General features: G+C 33.1%; 1 long non-coding RNA gene across 1 annotated transcript; it reads right to left on the minus strand.

The window, feature by feature from the left end:
• Nucleotides 1–9,353: 9,353 nt before the first annotated feature.
• On the minus strand, nucleotides 9,354–12,272 carry LOC111470495. The gene is made up of 2 exons (XR_002715044.1): nucleotides 11,792–12,272; nucleotides 9,354–10,263 (listed from the first exon to the last, which is right to left on the minus strand). It is a non-coding gene; the product is annotated as an uncharacterized LOC111470495 (long non-coding RNA).
• Between the last annotated feature and the right edge of the window lie 1,179 nt (nucleotides 12,273–13,451).

Consider the following 13,451-nt stretch of genomic DNA (forward strand, 5'->3'; position numbering starts at 1 on the left):
TATATATATATATATATATATATATATATATATATATATATATATATATATATATATATATATTTTCTTTTCTTTTAATTTTGTTAACAGTATTCTAGTATTCTTGCCTCTCTATTCTTTTCTTATATTTTTTGTTCTCATATTTTTTTGTTTGTATTCTAATTAATTCTTCTTTCCAAATCTTTCCTTTTATCTTATATGTATTTTTTTTCTTCCTTTAATTTTTAATTTTGTTAAAATCTAAAATTCACACCTATCACAGATCAATTTTCTTTCCAAATCTTTCCTTTCTTCTTTCCTTTCTTATTTACTGTTAATTTTTTTTGTTTCTATTCTTCTCTTTTCCTCTTTGTTTTGTATTTACTTCCTATCTTCCATTTTTTTATTTGTTCTGTATTTTCTTTTATTCTATTGACAAATATTTGCCTCAACTATTTTAGTTATTTTCTATGACATAACATCATAGCTCAAAAATCTAAATAACTGATCCAGAGAATCAGGGATCAAATTAGGAATAATTAGACAAAAGAAAAGGAAATCTGATTTGAATAAAAGAAAAAGAGATCTGAAATATGATTTACTGTAATAACAACAAATCTCTCTCCAATAATTAAATCTACTGCTCTCCTTCTAAATCCAGTTGTTGATATTTTTTTTCTTTTTTTTAACCACCTATGCACCCCGTATTCTGATTTGGGATTTTGACTGATGAGTTAGTCAAGGAGAGATAGTTGGGAGAGGAAGTAAGGGTTAGTGGAGAGTAATTTAGGGAAAATTATTATTTTAATTATTTTAATTATTTAATTATTATTATTATTATTCTTTGTTTTTTTTGGTCGTTACAACAAGAGTGATACACCTAAATCCTAAAGAAAGTTTTTGTTCTCATATTAGATAAAAAATGCGAGAGAGCTTACAAGTAGGTTGCTTGCCGTTTATATTTATATACTCACCTTTTTCTCCTTTCTTTTTCCAGGTGCTCGCAGACTGTCAATCGAGGTAAATGAATGTTTAAAAGCTGTGCAGTCACAAAAGGGGTCATTTCAAACGTTATTCTATTTTTTTTATTTGAGTTCTTTTTATTTTATTTTGTATTTAACTTTTGTGTGGTTGTCCTTTTTATAGATTTAAATTTTAAGGAATTTTCTTATTTTAATTTTATTTTTGTCCTTTTAGTTTCAATATTGGTTTTGAAGTTTGGGTCGTGACATTCTTAGTTATCTTATCTTCATGATCGACCTCATTCATATGTGGCATGGTTCATTCATATATCCATTCTTTATTTAAGCGTTACATTACACCATCAAATTTTTAATTAAAAAAAAATTAAAATATAAGTAGTTAATAAAATTAATACACAAATGGATAAACAAAAGTGTTAGTAAAAAAAATTCTCCTACTTCTATTAACTATTACTATTTTCATTTAAGATAATTAAATAAATCTTTAGAATTTTTAAACTTTGAGTTCATGAAATTAAAAAATATATTAAAAAGGAAAAAAAAAAGTGAATATTACCGTGATATGTGTTTCCAACCATTACATTAATTACCATGTTTGGTTCACAAGAAAGGACAACTTATTATTTCTTTAATAAATACCTAACTCTTTTATCTAATGATTTTCAATGCTCATTTCTTTTGTCTTTGTTTTTAATTTTTCTTTTCATCTTCAATTGTCATTTCAATCACAAACAAACCCCTTCTTTTGTTTTGCCTTTTTTAATCTTTACCATTTGTGGGATTTAAGCTTTTGCCTTATATGATAACAAAATATCCACCAATCTTTACCCATTTGACTATAATCAACATCGAATTTGCTTTTGTACTATTTCCAAATGTTTGATGCCTCATAAATTTACGGACCCTAATCTTGTACAATAATGTAAGGTTGAAAGCTTGATTTTTTACGATTCGAGTAATTATTATGTAGAAGAATGTAGTAGTTGTATATTGATAAGGGTTCATATAACCAAATAATATGGCTAATTGAACTGGGTTAAGCTTAGATAAATGTTTTCAATCGTAATACATTAATAATTAAAAAAAATTTAAAACTCAAATATTAAACATTTACGAGTCAAATACATTACTAACATCGTAATAATCTTAAAATCAGTGCAGAGCTGGGTCAACATACAAACTGATCTAAATTTTTTCAACGTATCCAAAATTCATTCCAACCCTAACCGAAAAAAGAAAAAAAAAAAAAAAAAAAAAAAAAAAAAACCCAACTCAACATTTGTAGTTTGGGTTGGGTAGTTTGGGTTCACGGATTCTTTGATCATTGTTAAAATTTAAGAACAAAAAGTTGATGGATCGTTAAATTATTGTTGCATTATCAACGTGTAATATGCAACCTACCTAAATGTTGCCCGACACGTAAACTTTATCTCCCACCTAATAAAAAAACAAAAAAAAAAAAGTTCACTTACCATTAGTACAATTCATTATTTTACCTCCTAACATAACAATAATTTAATAAATCATCAATTTTATATCGAACTCGGAGTAAGTTGTTTTCACTAGAAAATGACTTTTAGTGAAAATTGGTATATAGATTACCCTTTTTCTCAAAATATAGATAGGTTTCTAACCTTGTCCTTTGAATTTTAATGAGATCTTACCAAACCATATCATAAACATTCATATCTTCTATGACCTTATTTCAAAAAATAAGTAAAAAGTTAGGGCCCCTACCTAAAAAAATGATAGAAAAATAAAACCCCAACACTATAGTACTATGAAATGGTTCATTCAAACGATACAAGAGAAAAAAAAACAATAAAAGAGGAGAGAGAAAGAGAGAAAAAAGTACAAAATTAAAACCAAAACCAGTTAAGCTTAGATAATGATGTAACCTTTGAACAAGCCACTGTTATTTTAGTACTATGAACAATGTATAAACATGTGGCTCTTCTTTTGTTTTTGTTTGTGATTTACTGTGAATTGGAGGGTAAAAATTTTTGGAAAAAAATATATTTTTTACCCTTAAACTTCTCTATTCATGACTTTTATTTTAGGATCATTACACTCCTGCATTATTTTTACGCATTCACTTCTTTTTGTTGGTTTCTGCTATACGAGTGTACGCACGCCCATAGTTAGACCTAGAGTATAAAAGTAATGCAGGATCTATAAATTCATTCATGTGCATGTGCGTGAATCGTAGAAGTAAAGCTGATGCACATCAGCTTTCTAAGGAAGGACACTGACAGTCAAATTTAGGGTCTTATCAACCATGATATCATTAATCATGTTGCATATATTTGCATTTTTTCAACGAGTAATGGAGTTATTTACTTGATATTTCAACCTTTTTCAAACTTTTTTATTTTGTTTTTCAAATAAGGTAAGGGTATTCTTGATAACTGATGATGTTCATTGTGGCTTCTCTCGAATAGTCTATCATAGAATAGTGATTTAATTGCATATAAGATCGAGACTTTTAGTTAGAAGGCTTTAATAATATGGATGTGGTACCAATATGATTATGAGTTAGGAGTGGTGTCATTATATTTATAATTATATATATATATATATGTTTTTTTTTTTTTTTTTGATACTGTCCCTCCTTTATATGCATCAAAGCTTGTAAAGTACTACAATGGTAAAGTACTACAGCTATTTTGTCATTATGCATAAATGCGTATTTTGTATCTTATAAATTCTTCCAAATATTTTTGAAATTTTGTAATTATTGTACTTTTATTAGTTAGCAACTCGATTGTAATACACGTGAATGATCTATTTTATGGAGTTTTTAATTTTTATTGACACTTCGATATTTCATTCGACATTTTTTAATAGGAATAATATAAAATTTAGATTTATTAAAACAAAGGATAATATTAATTATTTTTTATCAATTTTTTATATATATATATATATTGAAAATATGTACTAAAATAGACATTTTATTGATATCTTCGTTTACTAAAAAAAAAATCCATGCTCTAAATCATTATGGAACATGGAAATCCCTAGAGAAAATTTGAGTTCCTTGAGGCCCAATTGGAGAGAAGCCCAATAATGGCCCAATTGAGAGGTGGAAGAGTTGGCTTAGTTTCAATAGATGGCTTAGTACAACTCGAAAAATGACTCGATATAATTGATTTTTTATAATTTTTTAGTTTAGTAGTTAGAGTTAACTATTGAACCCAAACACATGAGTTCCAACAAGTTTCTGAGAACGGAATTGGCTTTTTAAACACCAATTGGAGTGATGAAATCAGTCTAAGAGAAAACTCTTATACCAAATGATATGGAATCAATTCAAGGAAGGTCTGATGTCAAATGATAAGGAAATCACTACAAGGGGAGTACGATTCAAATTACCTTGTTGCTTGAATATCTTAAGGCAAGAACACATGTTTGAGATTCGAATCACTCTACAAGTAAAATCGATCATGTCTATCTTGAATGATTCTAAACCGACAATTTAAACTTAGCCTTAATGATAAAGAATCATTCCAAGGAAAGTAAAATTCATATTACCTTTTTTTATCAAATATTTGAGATTCGAATCACTCCACAAACAAGATTGATCATGTCGAGCTTGAATGATTCAACATGCAACCTAAACTACATAGAATTGCAAAAAAAAAAAAAAAAAAAAATCTAAATTGATCCAACAAATTTCAAATGGGGTAAATCAAAACCTACATACATGATGAAGGCTAATATGGGAAACATGAAAGGGAACAAACGAGGAAAAGAGGTCTGAGACAGGAATGCTATAGTTTGTTGAAGATCTTGGGTATTGGGCCTTCTGGCTGGTCTTGGGCCTAGGACATTGGGCCTTCTTGCTTCTCAAAGTTTTTTTTTCCTAGCTATTTACCGTGACGAGTCAAAGAATAAATGAATTCTATTTATACAATTTTGAGCCTGATTTTCTATGGCAAAATTTTATCGAAAGAGATAAAGCATGGCACAATCTAATTATATAAACTCGATCATGAGACGAAAGACTCGTGAGATAGACACATGTTAAAATATCATCAATAGTTTAATAGGATCAAATCCAATAATTATAAGAGCTCATTGTCACTATATTTTTAGAAAAATGAATTATGCATTTTAGAAAAATGATTTAGGTATTATACGAATAAGGATACTAAGTATTTTATAAAAATGATTAAGGTATTTTATGAATAAATATTTAGATATTTTAGTAATAAATTATCTAGCCTATACGGTAAATACTCATCCAACCTACTAAGGTTTTCATCCCAAGCAATCTCAATAAATTCCAAGCAGTCTCAAACAAAGCAAAATGCAGTAGTTTCTACAGAGTGTCTTGTAATCTCTTATCGATTTGTATTAATAAAGAGTGCGAGTGTTTCCCATAAAGAATTGTGTTCAACAATCTAGCATCAAAGCAACGTCGGTATAGGTTGTCTGATCTTTTGAAATTTTTAGTATGCTCTTTAGTTGTAGCTCTATCTCAACTTCCATAGCAGAAACGATTTCTTGACATTATTAGTCAGTGAATTTCTTTGTGTCATGAGTAGTTTGTGACTTAACAAGTTTTGCGTCGAAAAGACTTGTTTGATATTACTGAGGTATTGTCAACGATGGGTGATTTCCAAATCGTTGGAGGAATTAAGAAACTGAACAGCAACAGCTAAAACACATGGGGCAACATGCAGGATGTCCTATTTACAAAGACATGACCTTTGGGAGGTTGTGGGCGGGAGTGAAACTACACCTCCATATGAGGATTCTAATGGCATCTTGCACAAATGGAGAATCAAAACAAGCAAAGCAATGTCACCTTGAAGACCACAATCGGAGAAGAGATGTTAGAGCACATTTGGGATGACAAGACACCAAAAGAAGTATGAGACATGTTCATGATGTTCTCAAAGAAGAACAAAACTACAACTTCTTGAGAACGAGCTGTTACCAATCGCATAACGTGACATGACAATTTCTTAGTACTTCCATACAGTCAAGTTGATCTATTGGGAGATTAGTAAACTAGATTCGAAATCTGTTATTAGAGAAACTCGAATGAAGAGAATCATTATCCATGAATTATGTCCATAATATATAAGAAGATTTGTTATTGTTGTACAAGGATGGCCTGCACAACCATCACTTATAGAATTTGAAAACTTGCTAGCCACCCAATAAGACATGACTAAACAAATGGGAGGTATCACACGGAAGAGTGAAGAAGAAACACTTTAGACAAGTAAAAGATGGAGCAATAGTAATCCACATGGATACAAAATTGGTGACAAAGGAAAAAGCCACTAAAAAACTACAACCTTGGGGAGCTTAGAAAAACGACAACAAGAATTCTCAAGAGAAGAGATTTGAAGGCATTTGCTACAATTGTGAAAGGAAGGGTCACAAGTCCAAAGATTGGTGGTCCAAGAAAATAAAATCACATGACTGGCAACGTCCAAAAAGGAGATGAAGAATGAATGGGATGTAGAGTTACTGTCTACCGTAGAAGAAGACGAGCTAACTCACATGACAATGATGGGAGAATATGCTGATTATGAGAATGATTGGATCATTGATTCTGAATAATCAAATCACATTCCTGGTAATCAGAGTGACACAATGGAAGCAAGGTGGCACTCGGAGAAGAAAATATTACTAGAATTGGACAACATTAAAAAAATTTTACCACAAAAGATGGAAGAGCAAACTACATACATTTGGTTAAGTGTTGATGTGCTTCAAGATCCAAGTGACATTAATATTGGTGAGCAAGAAGTGAAGCGACCAAGAAGAAAGATTGATCGCACTCACACACCCAAAAATAGAAATAAACAAGAAGACACAAAGATTTATCAGTTAAGAGAAGAGAAATTCTCCTACGTTCGTAGGCAGCAATAAATCACTATAACCAAAGTCTTTACTCTCTCCCCTTACAAATTTTTAATTACAAAGTTTCTTCCAATTGTCCAAAGAAAACACTCTTAATAATGCCTTTATATAACATAATAAAACTAATACTCATAAATCAAGACAATTCATATACCATACCAGATGAATTCAATAGATGAATGGAAGAATGTACCAAAAAAAAAAAAAAAACTTATAAATCTAAAGATTCATGATAATCCGAAACAATTTCATACTCTACCAGAAAATTCTAGGCAATAATGGCCTAGAAAAGTGTTTAAAAATGACAACGTAAGATAATTACATATGGAAATAAAGTAATTATTAGAGAATTCAAATGGGTCTCTAATAATTACTTTACAATTATAATGGGATTAAGACCCATTTGAATTACTTTTGAAGATATAAAGTAATTATTAGAGACTTTTAGCTATTTTGTGTTTGGTAAAATTGATTGTTTGTTTAACAATTGATACAAAAATCACTTTTCAATTGAGTTGATTTGCAAAAGTGGTTTACGGCAGCTTTTAAATTGAGCTTCTATAAACATCTTACTAAATAACTTTGTATATTTAAATATAACCTTTATTTCAAACATGTCCTTAGTCATTAACTTTAAGTGTGGAACCAAATATTAACATGATTTATAGTCACATTTTTATGAAATTAACTAGAATTAAAATACTTATTCTAAAGTTCCTCATAAACATGTCCTTAGTCATTAAGAATCATATCACATTTAATAAATTAATTATAAGCAGATCAATTGTACTAAAATCACTATTTCTACAATCAATCTCAAACATGTCCCAAGTCCCAAGTCATCACATACAATTAAGGTCCAAGAAAGGTGAAGAAAAATATTGGGAGAGAAGAAATAGGTGTTCTTGCTCTAAAGTATAAGGTGGGCAAGCTTTACTAATATTTAGAAAAGGGAGCTGTGAATGAATGAAATGGTACACTTTTCTAATTCTTCTCCCACTCTTTGGAGCAACAGGTATCATATTTAAATTTTAAAGGAGGTTGTGAGTGAGAATTAGTGAGATATGTCTGAGAGAAACCGAGTGATACATCTATGAGAATTGAGTGAGACTGAGCCACAAGGGTCTTTCTTCACTAGCTCCACCTGTGTTTGATGGAGAACACTTACGAAACATGGGTTATTCAAAATGAATGCCCTCATGGAAGGTTGTGAATATGGGCTATCAAAATGAAAGCCAACATAGAGGTTTGTGAATATGGGCTATCAAAATGGAAGTCTACATTGAGGATTGTGAATATTGGGAAGCAATTGAGGAAGACTATGGCCTTGGTACACAAGGCGGCACTGAAATAAGAACGTAGCAAAGAAAAAGTGGAAAAGGAAAAAAGGAAAAAGGAAAAAAGAAAAGTGGCAGCATTAACTCTAACTCTAATAGCTCGATATTGCCGAGGACTTTACCTTTCAAGTTTTTCCTAAGATTTTTAAAATGCGTCGGTTAGGGAGAGATTTCCAAACCCTTATAAAGAATGTTTCCTTCTCCTACCCAATCGATGTGGAATTTCACAATCTACCCCCTTGGGGCCCAGCGTCCTCGCTGGCACTCGGTTCCTTGTCTAATCGATGTGGGACCCCCAAATCCACCTCCTTCAGGGCTCAGCGTCCTTACTGGTACACCACCTTGTGTCCACCCCTTTTGGGACTCAGCCTCCTCACTGGCACATTGTCTGGTGTCTGGCTCTGATACCATTTGTAACAGATCAAGCCCACTGCTAACAGATATTGCCCACTTTGGGCTTTCCCTTTCTGACTTCCTCTCAAGGTTTTTAAAATGCGTCTACTAGGAAGTTTATAAAATGATGTTTCTCCTACCCAACCGATGTAAGATCTCGCAGGTTACAAGGACAATAAGTACAATGCATACAAGCATTTTGGGAAGCATAATCATCCACACTTCAGATGCTGGAGAAGCCAGATGTGAACTGTAAGTGTCATTTAATGGGGCACATGAACTTGGAGCAAATGCTACAACAAGGAGTAAATGCTACAACATAACAAGAAGCTCAACTCCTCGTGGTTACTAGTTTCTCATCTGCCACTCAATGTGATGGTTGGTTGATAGTGGTGAACAAATCACAAGACAGGGGACAAGGAGTTTTTCAAGGACTTTGACAAGTCATTCAAGTCAAGGGTGAAGATAGGGAATAGTGAGTATCTAGAAGTGAAAGGGAAGAGCATAGTGTCAATAGAGAGTTGTGTAGGAGTACCAATTCCAGAGGAGTTGAAAACAGACTACATGGCTTGTTTGACGTGGAAGCAAACAAGATTGTCATTCAATGAAAACAACGGAGAGAAGTTGCAGCTCATCCACACTGGCTTGTGTGGACCTCAACCAACTCTAACATTTACTTCATGAAGCAGAAGTTTGAAGTAGCTAAAGTGCTTCTGAAGTTTAAAAGGCAGGTAGAAAATCACAGTAAAATTCAAATGTTGGAGTTTGATAACGGGAATGAATGCACATCACAAAGGTTTAATTCCTTTAATGAAAAGTTGGGATACAGTATCAGTTCACTGTTTCATATACTATAATTCAAAACAGAGTTACTAAGAGGAAGAACTGGAGTATTATGGAGATGACAAGAGGTATGTTGCATGAGAGGAACTTATTGAATGAGTTTTGGGTTGAAACAGCAAACACAACAGTCTTTATATGAAGGTGCTTGGTTGTTCCAAGTGTATTGGAGAAGATGACACACTACGAAACTTAGTTTAATACCAAACCAAACCTGAAAATTTTGAAGGTGTTCGGTTGTTTGTGCTTTTCTCATGTTCCCCAGGTGAAGAATATCATAAATTAATATTGGATCAACGAATGGTGGGTTGAGAATATCATAAGTTGATGAAAAAATTAATGGGATTCAACATTGAAATTGTGCACAAACCAGGAAAAGAGAATAGGGCAGCTGATGGTTTATCAAGACTTCCTCAAACACTAGAATGTACGGCAATTAGTGTGGCTTGGAAGTATGAATTTGAAGCTAATTTTAGACCAACCGCAAATTGATCCTATTTTGGTTGCAATGAGAAACAAATTGAACGAGGGAACTGAAGCTCCAGTTGGTTTATTTCCGAACGAATATGGGATGATCTTTCAATGGATTTCATTGTGGGACTACCCTGGTTTGAATCTTATAATTGCAACTTTCAGAAAGTAAACTTAAAAAAATTAATCATTGAGTAGGCATAAAGATACATACCTGAGTCATCATATCCTTGATTTATTCCATGTGATCAGACACACAAGGTTGATGTGTAGGAGAAAGGCACTGGAGATCGGCCATGTCCGCAAGATATTCTTGGGCAAAAGCAGTCACTTAACGTCACTGGATTCTCCTCCAATTCATTTTCCCGTTGAATTATCTGTTAAATAGTTAGAATAGCAACCTCAAGGCTAAATGTTAAGAGTAGAAAAATTAAGCAATAACGACATTATACTTGTCACCAAGGCTAAATTATGGGATGATTCAAATGTATTGGCTCCAAATTTTCTACAACACAGGAGAAACTAACTCACTCCTCCATCGGAAAATTGTTGCCGTGTCATCCTTTATGCATTTCAAGAATCTCTTTCCAAAAAAATTACAAATAAAAACAATAAAGCTAAATCTTTCCCAGAGGAGCACATAAAAAGCTAAACCAAAATGAGTTTAAGTAGAAAGGGAACAAAATTAATAAGAAATTTAGATGAGGATCAAGAAGAGCGGTAGGTCCACCTTACAATGATTCTATGAATTGCAGTAGAAACAAATTGCATTGGTAGTAGCATAGCCAGTATTGTTTGTTGTTCTTGGTCATGAAATGCATCTTTAGAGACTTTTCCACAAAACAAACATTTGCAATCATTAACTTAGCTTTGACTCCAAGCTGTCTAAGCGTAGCTAAAATGCACAAAAGACCAAAAAATGGCACTTCATCCTAATTGATGCTGCTAATATAATCAGGCTGTTGAGAACCAAAGTTGTATTTTTCCTTCACTATCCTATTGCAACATAGTGCTGCAATAATTTTCCAAGATTCACTCTGCAAAGGTATTCTATACATCTAAAATATTAACTATCTTATATCCCAATAGATCAACGTGTGAACAATACAATATCCCAAAGATGCTTGAATCCTACTTCCATTCTTTTTGAGGGAAAGAACCGACCCGAACCAACCAAGGGGGCTAGATGCTCTTTTATCTGCTGCTGTCTCTGACCGTCTGTATTAGCACTTGTTGAATTGGTCTTCGGCAATAACTTCAGAGTCGTCCAAATAGAAGTAAGAAACTGATCGAACTTATCCGGGGCAACTCAGCCCTTTAACATTCTCTTTCTCTCTTTCTGTCACATTATTTCAAGAGCTCATCTAGACAGATGCTCATCCTTTTCAGAAAATAATTATGAAGAGGTAAAGATTTTCTCACTCAGAAAGTTTATTATAGAGTAATGAGCCTTACAGAACTCCAGAGAAAATGCGTATTTAGCAAATTGTCTACAAGCTTATAGGCTCACAGTTAGCAGCTCACATTCATATCCCCACTCCAAAATCTTTAATTATCAATCAAGCATCGTTGACATCTTTTTGTGGCACCTAATTCATTCGTACAAGTCAAATCACCACTAAAAAAATGAAAGAGCATCTTCAATTGTTCCAGAATCACAGACTAACTAAATTTTACAGAGCAACGAAGAACTGAGTTACCAGAAACAGTAGTTCGACTACTTTCTCTGATAGTTAGGCTAAATAAGACAAATAAAAACCAAACAGTTCCAGAAAGGTGTAATGTAATATATAACTCCTGGAACCTTGATATCCAGACGCTATTTACAGCCTCGTTATCTAAAAATTGATCGTATCTACAATCAATTGCATATTATAGAGATACTAAATGTAGAAATAGGTAAACCTGTAGACGACATCGAAGTTGACGGCGGTGCGGGCATGGCCAATACGGCTGCTGCGTCATGGAATTATAGGCATTAAATTCCTCCATCACCATTCCGACGGCAAATACAATGTTCTCGTTGCGATACCTCCTTCTCCTTCGCCATTTACGACGTAATCTGGGCCGGAATTGGAGGTTCCGCCTTGGATCTGAGGCTGGATTTGCTTTCAACCAAGCTTGTGAGGAATGAAACGACGAGAAGCTTTCTTGAGTGATAATGCAATTGAATTTGGATGAATCTCCACTGCGGAATCAAGTGTAAGTCTTCCCATTTTAGATCCCTTCAGCACTAAACAGCTTCCTAAATAGAGCTTAAAAGTTCATTGATCCTGGATCAAACAGCCTCTCTTTGACCAAGTTACACATCCCCAGCCCACCTCGCATTTGCAACCCATGGCTCACCTATCCTTCGACCCAGACCCACACACTCACATACTCGAACCGATCCATGGATCACTGAATCACACCTTGACTCGATATGCCTCGGCAGATCGAGTGGCTAAATTTAAATTATTTTTCAATAATATTTTTCTAATCCGATGGTATGGGCTACCTGGGATAATTTCAGATTTAAAAGAACCCATTCATGTTAGTTCCAATTATAGTAACTCTATCTTGGGTCAACCACGCAAGTGGCTTGGCTACTAATTTGGTTGGATGAATTGCCTGAAATATAAATAATGCAAGCCTTGTGACCACCGTATGTATGGTACATTGGATTGTTTATTGTTTTCTTATTATGTTATGATATGTTAGTAACTATGAGATGTGTGACGTTATGGAATATTCATGTTATCACATTATGAGATTGATGATTGTGTCATGTCACGAAAATGTAGTACCATGTTATACATTACATTACAAAATTATTATATTATGTATGAAATGAATGAACATAGATATATATTGCATCTCAAATACATGCATAATTTTAAACTACGGGGACTTCATCTATATTATATGTTCACATACATCAGATTACTTCATTGTTATGATTAGTACGGATGCATACACTACGATGTTACGATATGCTATTATGTACGTCATGAGATTATGTGTGTTCTCTTCCCTCATTGGTATACCGACAGCATGAGTGCTAGTCAAAGACCAAGTCCAGGGAAAATATATATGAGCTCGCCTGAGGTTTGTGTGCGCGTGTATGGGTCGTGTATAGAGAAGTACTACACATCCATTTTTGTCCCGACTAGAAGTTGAGACCAAGACTATGGAATTATGTTTTATGATAGATTCCAAATATGATTACATGTGATTGCATTTCCTGACCGTGGTAGTGGAGTCACTTCGTATTTCTTAAAATACTCAAGCTACATGTTACTCTTACTTTTCATGTAAAGACAAAGCACCTCTGCACGGATGATGACGTTGCGATCACGACCATGTAACTAAAGCTAGGGTAGACATATTTATGTTGTTTGTAGCCCTTGGGTTAGATCAAAGCCTTATTTATTCTCGTCTTTGTTTTATTTGAATTTCATGTTATTTGTTTTCCGTTGTAATTGTTTTAACGATTTTATTATGAATAAACAAGTCCTTGGCATCATTTGGAAATGCTTTTTTTTTTAAATAAAAACTCTACATTTTGTAATTAAGTCATGCATGT

This window comes from Cucurbita maxima, unplaced genomic scaffold (assembly GCF_002738345.1).
Source record: "Cucurbita maxima cultivar Rimu unplaced genomic scaffold, Cmax_1.0 Cma_Scf00045, whole genome shotgun sequence".
NCBI lineage: Eukaryota > Viridiplantae > Streptophyta > Magnoliopsida > Cucurbitales > Cucurbitaceae > Cucurbita > Cucurbita maxima.